The sequence below is a fragment of the Zalophus californianus genome, chromosome 5 (assembly GCF_009762305.2).
Source record: "Zalophus californianus isolate mZalCal1 chromosome 5, mZalCal1.pri.v2, whole genome shotgun sequence".
NCBI lineage: Eukaryota > Metazoa > Chordata > Mammalia > Carnivora > Otariidae > Zalophus > Zalophus californianus.
The window spans coordinates 103,997,379-104,005,336 of NC_045599.1; the positions used below are offsets into that span (position 1 = coordinate 103,997,379).

Sequence of the window (7,958 nt, forward strand, 5' to 3'; positions counted from 1 at the left end):
CAACATTGCCTCTCAGGGAGCAAGAAGGTGACATGAGGGTGTGTGGGGGGAAGGCTGTGCAGGGGGCCTCGGGTGAATACCCACCTTACCCGAGCTGCTCTGTTCCTACCTCACTCCGGATTGCATTTCCCTCTTTGATTGTCTTCATCGCCTGTATCACTATTTAAAATCATCTTGTTTACACTCCTCCTCCATAATTCCGAAAATCCAAATGCCCTGAAAATAGAACGTTAAAAAAAATTGGTTTGGAACTCATCTGTTTGTTTTTGATATAAACTTGCAGTTTTTATAGCAAAACCTGACCTGAACTGATGTAGAACTATCTTTCTCCTTAACTTATCCTTAATTTGTGGAATAATTCATCCAAGGCCACACAGTTAATAAGTGGCAGAGCTGGGACTGAAATCCAGGCCTGGCTGGTCCCTCCAGCATCTTTTCTATGTAGCCTGGGCCTCTTGAGCTTCTCCACTTCCCTCCTTTGAGTTGTCTCTGCAGATCACCAGGATGGAAACTCTTATATCCACCTGCTGAGCCCTGTGGCCTGAGATGAACCTCTGGACATGTGGCACCAGCCCCTTGGGTCACAGAGGACATGTGTTACCGGGATGGGGTTCTATGGCTTTGTGGTTAATGTGTCAGGCTTTAGAATCCCACGGAGCTAGTTTTAGTCCTAGCTCTAATAGCACATACCTCAAAGGACATAAGCTCCAGGACACCATGGTACAGACTCAAGAACATGTGCTTGATTAATCAGTTTGGTTAAATGAATTAAATAATATCTATGAAAGTCAGAGTTCCGTGACTGGCACAAACTAAGCACTTGCAAAGGATAGCCGCTATTTTCATTTACCACTGGGAGTCCGTTTCGAGTTTCAGTATCAATAACTCAAGCTTTTTGACGAGTGCAAGTGACTCCTATTTGACGAGCTCAAGCCAGGGTAGAAACCCACAGTGACCAAAATCAGGGCCTAGAAGCTCTATGTTTTGAGCAGCCCAGACTTTGTACCCAGTTCTGACTTCCGTGACACCACTTTGCCCTTGTAAGGGCTGGCCTACAGCTGAAGGATGGAGGGAGCAGGGCCATGGGAGAGTGTTAGGGAACATTCTCAGCACTGGATCACTGATGCTTTGCCTGAGGGCTAAAAACGCAGTCAGTGTATCTGGTGCCTTTCCACCTGCCAATGATCCAGCTCCTGCCAGTTTGGGAACACTAACTCAGGTCTGTGAGGGCCCCCTCTAGTCATGTAAGCCGCCATCTTACCTGGCTTCCTCTCCCACCTCCACAAGCTTGCTCATATACCACATGTTTTATGCCGAGGCGTCAGCTCCAGAGGGGTTGGGTCTTCATGAAGAGAGCTGGAGAAGTGTAGCATGAGTGATTTTCGAGCCACGCTTGTACTTAACATTGTGTAGTTTTGGTTACTTCCCTTTTTTCATCAGAAAAGTGCATCTCGGAGTTTATTGATTAAATGAGTCTATGCAAGCAAAAGCACAATGTGAACTTGAAAGCAGTTTGGAGCTCTGAGGCGTTATTGAAATTAGTATCTTTGGGTTCACGTGTATGACAGGGAGCCTTGTTAAAATGACATTTGCATTTATTTGTTTTTCTTTAGAAAAAGGATTCAGAAGACTATCTGGGACTCACTGAATGTAGTCTCCCTCTTAGAAGGTGGATGGATATAGGGCGTTCTGTACTCATGGTGGGTATAGCCGGTGCAGAGTGAGTTGTTGCATGATCCAAGGAGAAGGAGTCCAGAGAGACCTTCTCAACCTGGGAATTACTAAAGGTGGCTGGGGCAGAAACTATGTTCCCAAGATGGCCACACCAATGTATGTCTTATTCCACAAGCTTATCCGACAACATGACAGGGACACTCCTGAGAGGTGGGGTCTCTGTTCCCTTGCCACAGAACAGGATGGATCTTTGTAACTGCCTTGCCCCACAGAATGTGGTGGAAGTGATGCCCGGTGACTTCCAAGTTTAGATTGTAGAAGGCAACGCAAACTGGCTCTTGGAATCCAGCTACCATGTTGAGGAAAGCCTGAACCATGGAGAGGCCATGCAATCTATGGCCCCAGCTAGACTCCAGCCTACAGCCAGCTTCTATCAGCAAACTTTTGAGTGAATGAGCCCTCAGGTGAATGAGGCCTCCAGTCTGAGTTTTCTAGCTGAGGCCCCAAAACATTGTGAAACAGAAATAAACCATTCCTACTGTGCCCTGAATTTATTCCTGGTCCCAGAAACCATGAAAGGCAATAAATGACTATTGTTGTTTTAAGTCGTGAGGTTTGGAGTTGATTTATGATGCAGCAGTAGATGACTAATTAAATAGATGATGATTTGGAATAGGAGGAGCAGGGCAAGTATCCTACCCTTGGGAGATCCTTGGCTAATACTGCAAGGAGGCTGGAGGTTCTGAAACTGCAAGGGAACAGAGGTCAATCATTCCTTCCTTTTTTTTTTTTTTTTTTTTTAAGGTGTGCACTTTATTGAACGGGTCTCAAGTCAGTGTACAGGAAAGCCCCGGCTGCCTCCATGCCTCAGCCCCTCTCCCAGGGAGACCAAAAGCCTTCATAAATCTTAAATTGGAGGGGACAAAAAAAGGGGGGCCATGATGGCAGACCATTCAAAATAAAACAAAAAGAACAAGTATTAAGGTGAAGATTAAAAACAATTTGGACTACATAATTTACACAAAAGCAATTCTATCACCCTCCCCTCTGTGGACTTGGGCGAGGACTGGCCCTTCTCCTCAGTGGCTTTTGGGAAGGCAAGGGACTTCCTGTAACAATGCATCTCACAATATTTGGAATGACTATTAAAAAAAAAAAACAATGTACAATCAAAGTCCCCGGCCACATTGTAGAACTTTGGGGATGCTCGCTCCAACCAACTGCTGTCACCTTCACCGTTCCAGTTTTTAAATCCTGAGTCAAGCGCCAAAAAAAAAAAACAAACCCAAAAAATCCAAAAACAAAAAGACAATTCAAAAACCAAATAAAGCCATGCCAATCTCAACTCGTTTTCTGCGCAAGTTAGGTTTTGTCAAGAAAGTGTGTAACGCGACTAAAGTAACAGTCCGCCTAGAAGCATTTGCAGTGGACGATGGAGGGGCCGGACCCGTCGTACTCCTGCTTGCTGATCCGCATCTGCTGGAGGGTGGACAGCGAGGCCAGGATGGAGCCTCCGGTCCACACAGAGTACTTGCGCTCAGGGGGGGCGATGATCTTGATCTTCACTGTGCTGGGCGCCCGGGCGGTGATCTCCTTCTGCATCCTGTCGGCGATGCCGGGGTACATGGTGGTCCCCCCCCGGACAGCACTGTGTTGGCGTAGAGGTCCTTGCAGATGTCGACGTCACACTTCATGATGGAGTTGAAGGTCGTTTCGTGGATGCCACAGGATTCCATGCCCAGGAAGGAAGGCTGGAAGAGCGCCTCCGGGCAACGGAACCGCTCGTTGCCGTCGGGCAGCTCGTAGCTCTTCTCCAGGGAGGAGGAGGAGGCCGCAGTGGCCATCTCCTGCTCGAAGTCCAGGGCCACATAACACAGCTTCTCCTTGATGTCACGCATGATTTCCCGCTCGGCGGTGGTGGTGAAACTGTAGCCACGCTCTGTGAGGATCTTCATGAGGTAGTTTGTCAGGTCCCGGCCAGCCAGGTCCAGACGCGGGATGGCGTGGGGCAGCGCGTACCCCTCGTAGATGGGCACAGTGTGGGTGACCCCGTCCCCGGAGTCCATCACGATGCCAGTGGTACGGCCAGAGGCGTACAGGGACAGCACGGCCTGAATGGCCACGTACGTGGCCGGGGTGTTGAAGGTCTCGAACATGATCTGGGTCATCTTCTCACAGTTGGCCTTGGGGTTCAGGGGGGCCTCGGTCAGCAGCACGGGGTGCTCCTCGGGGGCCACGCGCAGCTCGTTGTAGAAGGTGTGGTGCCAGATCTTCTCCATGTCGTCCCAGTTGGTGACGATACCGTGCTCGATGGGGTACTTGAGGGTCAGGATGCCCCGCTTGCTCTGGGCCTCGTCACCCATGTAGGAGTCCTTCTGGCCCATGCCCACCATCACGCCCTGGTGCCGGGGGCGCCCCACGGTGGAAGGGACGACGGCCCGGGGGACATCGTCGCCTGCGAAGCCGGCTTTGCACATGCCGGAGCCGTTGTCGGCCACGAGCGCAGCGATATCATCATCCATGGCGATCTGGGGGCGGTGTAAACCAGTGGTGGCAGCGGCGGAGCGGCGAGGGTGAGGGGCCTGTGCTCGCGGGGTGGACGTGGTCTTGGCGGTCGAGGTCAATCATTTCTGACCGTAGTTGGTCTGGGAGAGGGCAGAAGATGCAACAGAGACAAGAGCTTCCCGGATGGAATGTTTCTGTGGGAGAGGCAGGCAGATGACCCTATCTCTACCATTGAGTTTTGAGTTGACCCTCGAGACAAGGTTCTCTTCTGCAAGGTCATCATGGCTGGAGATAGCATACTCTTACCCCTCTGGATGCCGGAGGCTGGAAGCTTATCCCAGCTCCTCAGGACTTATGGAAGGTTTAAGGACAGAGCCTACTTACCCGCCATTACCTATTTCTCTTGGATATTGCAGGAGATAAAATTCCCTAAAACCCTTGGGCAACCATAAGTTTTAGACTCAAGATATAAATTCTCTGGTCACAAAATGATGAAGGAGTTTCTGCTAGTCAAGGTTCTTGATTGCAAACAATGGGCAAGAATTCTAGATGATTTAAGCAGAAAATGAAATTATTGAAAAGATTTGGGAGTTCTCAAAATCCCTGAGAAGGGTAGGGAATAAGGGCTAGATCACATGATAGAATGAGTTCAGCAAGGACACAGTTGCCACAGCCATTGGAACCTGGATGTCCCTGAACCCCAGATGCAGCTACTATTATGGCCCTTGGAACACAGATAAAGCTACTTCTCCATCAGGATGGAACCTCCCTGTCTCTACTTTGGGTTACTGGCACTCAATTCCAAGTCTAAGAGCAAATGAACCTGACTGGTGGATCCTGGGTCATGTGCCGCCTCCTAGCTGCAGGGGAAGCTGGGAAATCAAGGATCTAGCTGGGAAATCAATTTATCTTTGTACAATGAAGAATTCCCCCCACATAGAAAGAGGCTTCAGGGCGCCTGGGTGGCTCAGTTGGTTAAGCAACTGCCTTCGGCTCAGGTCATGGATCCTGGAGTCTCAGGATCGAGTCCCATATTGGGCTCCTTGCTCCTCAGGGAGTCTGCTTCTCCCTCTGACCCTCCCCTCTCATGTGCTCTCTCTCTCTCTCTCAAATAAATAAATAAAATCTTTAAAAAAAAAAAGAAAGAGGCTTCAGGTACTGAGCAAACAAAAAATTACAAAGGTCCACTACTGAGTTCTAGGCTTGTTATTAAGGATATATTAGTGTGTCACTGTGTGTTTGTGGGGGAGAAGGAGAGCAGACCTTGAATTTGAGAACTATGGGGAAGTTGCTGGTGAGAGCATTACATTTGGAAAATGTGATGTGCTGGTTATCTGCCTACTTATTCTCAGCACCATTCTTGCCCTTCAGTGTTCTACTCTGCACAGGACCTGGACCCCTGCAAACCTAGTCTCCCTTGGTAGGTTTAGCCAATGTGAAACCCTAGTAGGAAGTTGGAAGGTGGAAAGAGGTGGGAAGGCATGTTCTCTCTCTCACCACTTCCCATGGAATCTTTGGGAGTGACTGTATCCTTTGCGGTTCAGCCACAACAGCTCAGCACTGGTCTGGGAGAGCCCTCCTTGCTGGTCCCAGGACTGCCCCCGTGGCCCCTCCTTGGGGGTTCTACCACCCTTTCTGGCACCCCCAGTGGTGCAGTCCTAGTGCATTCCCGGGCTTGGATAAGAACATGTTCTCGTCTCTGTCTCAGCCCTTGTAGAAGGAGCTGCTTTCTCTAGGCTCCTGGGTTCTGCCTTACCTCCCTTTCTCTTTTTCTTCTTTTAGCACTTCCCAGACTTCATAACTAGCTCCCTGGGTCGAATCCCCTGTATTTGGAATACTAATAGGCTTCCTGTTTCCTCACTGGATTCTGACTGATGCACATGGTAATTTGGTAAAAACAATATGCCTGACATTTATAATATTCTCAATATCAAAGAGCTTTAATGTTTGGAATGCTGCCATTTCTTGCCTTTTCCATCTGGTAAACACATATGCACCATTCAAAACTTTCTTCAGACTTCAGTTCTCCAGGACGCTTTCCCTGATACCATCCCCACCCTCTGCTCCCTAAGCCCCAAGGGACCAAATACAGGACCACTCTCTCTTAAGTAATTATGTGACAATAGTGTGCATTGATGTTGACAGCGACAAGCATGAAGATTAGACGTACATGTTTGTAGGATAATGCTTCCATAGCTTTTCTTGGGCAAGAGTGTTGATATTTAAGTCTGGAAATCTGGTCTAGATTCCATTAGTAGCTAACTGCAACCTCGGGCAAGTCAGTTGACTTCTCTGGGCTGCAGTTTCCCCTTTTGAAATATGAGTGGGTTCAACTAGGAGAGTGATTTCCAAATGTTTTTTGTGTGTAAGTTTTAAGTAATGCTATGTGGAAACCCAATACGTAAAACAGAAATAAATGCTCTGACTGAAGTTAGGAGTGGGCATTCCCAGTGCTCCTCTATCCCCAGAACTTTGGTAGTACCTCTGTCACACCTCTAGGGCTCCAAGGAGCAGAATTGTAACTCTGCACTGGATCACTTTGTTTATATATTTTAGCTTTACACATACAGCTATGTGTAAAGTAGATGAACTGAAGCCAATTAAGGATGATGCTCATGCATTGTTCATATGATATTTGCACACGGCCTTATTTCTACCAATAGATTTGGGGAACCTGAGTACAAATCTTTCCTGTAATCATATCAAATAAGAGATGTATATTTTTGCCACTGGAAAACCACATCACATTCAATGGTAGATGTAAATGGAATCCTGGGGAAATATTTGAATATGGATGCTCCAAATCTTTTTACCATGAACCTGATAAGATCATTGTACTAGCTTTGAATACTGAGGCTCAGTTACCCTATAACCAACATTCCTTCTTGAAACTAACCGTATCTGTGTTGGTTCACCTTTTCCAACCCTGTATGTAGCCTAACTAATTGGCTCTACTGAGCTGAGGTGGGTATTCACCATCAACATAGCTTGATACCTTAGGAAACATCTTTGTAGCCAGCCACAATAGAGACAGTTGAGTGTTTGGATAAAGTTCAAGTACACTGACTTGTGCTTTCTTTATGGAGGGAAGAATCATAGGGGCATGGGCCAGAATAGAAGCAGATATTTTGAATAAGGCTGGGATCTATCTGGAGTTGTCCTTAAGAAGGAGAAACTTTGACCATGGGAATTAACACATGTTCTCTATTCAATTTTTCATCCTTATCATCATTATCTTTGCAGCCAACATCATTATCTTCAAAGGCATTGAACATTTACTATGTGTCAGGAATAATGCTCAGCACATCTAATTCCTACAACCATCTTTTTTTTTTTTAAGATTTTATTTATTTATTCATGAGAGACAGAGAGAGAGAGAGAGGCAGAGGGAGAAGTAGGCTCCCAAGGAGCAGGGAGCCCGATGCGGGACTCGATCCCAGGACCCTGGGATCATGACCTGAGCTGAAGGCAGACGCTTAACCATCTGAGCCACCCAGGCGCCCTCCTACAACCATCTTACCCTTGTTGTTTATAGATGAGAAAACTGAGGTTTAGACAAATTCTATTACTCACTCTTTTTGCATTCATCAGCTAACAAGTAACTGAACTTGGAGTCAAACCCACATCTGCTTAATTACAAGACCATGCTCATAAATGACATGCTACTGCCTTCCCACTTCCAGAACTGCACAATGCAAGGGTAAGCTCCCCATGCCTGTTTGTCTTTTAGCATGACGAAATTGCCATCACTAGCCTGTCCCCTCGCACCACAAGGCCTG

The 7,958-nt window shown here is 47.4% G+C and overlaps 1 pseudogene across 1 annotated transcript; it reads right to left on the reverse strand.

Annotated features, from left to right (window-relative positions):
- Positions 1–2,454: 2,454 nt before the first annotated feature.
- On the reverse strand, positions 2,455–4,307 carry LOC113928984 (annotated as a pseudogene). Its single transcript, XR_003522049.2, has one exon. The product of XR_003522049.2 is annotated as an actin, cytoplasmic 1-like (transcript).
- Between the last annotated feature and the right edge of the window lie 3,651 nt (positions 4,308–7,958).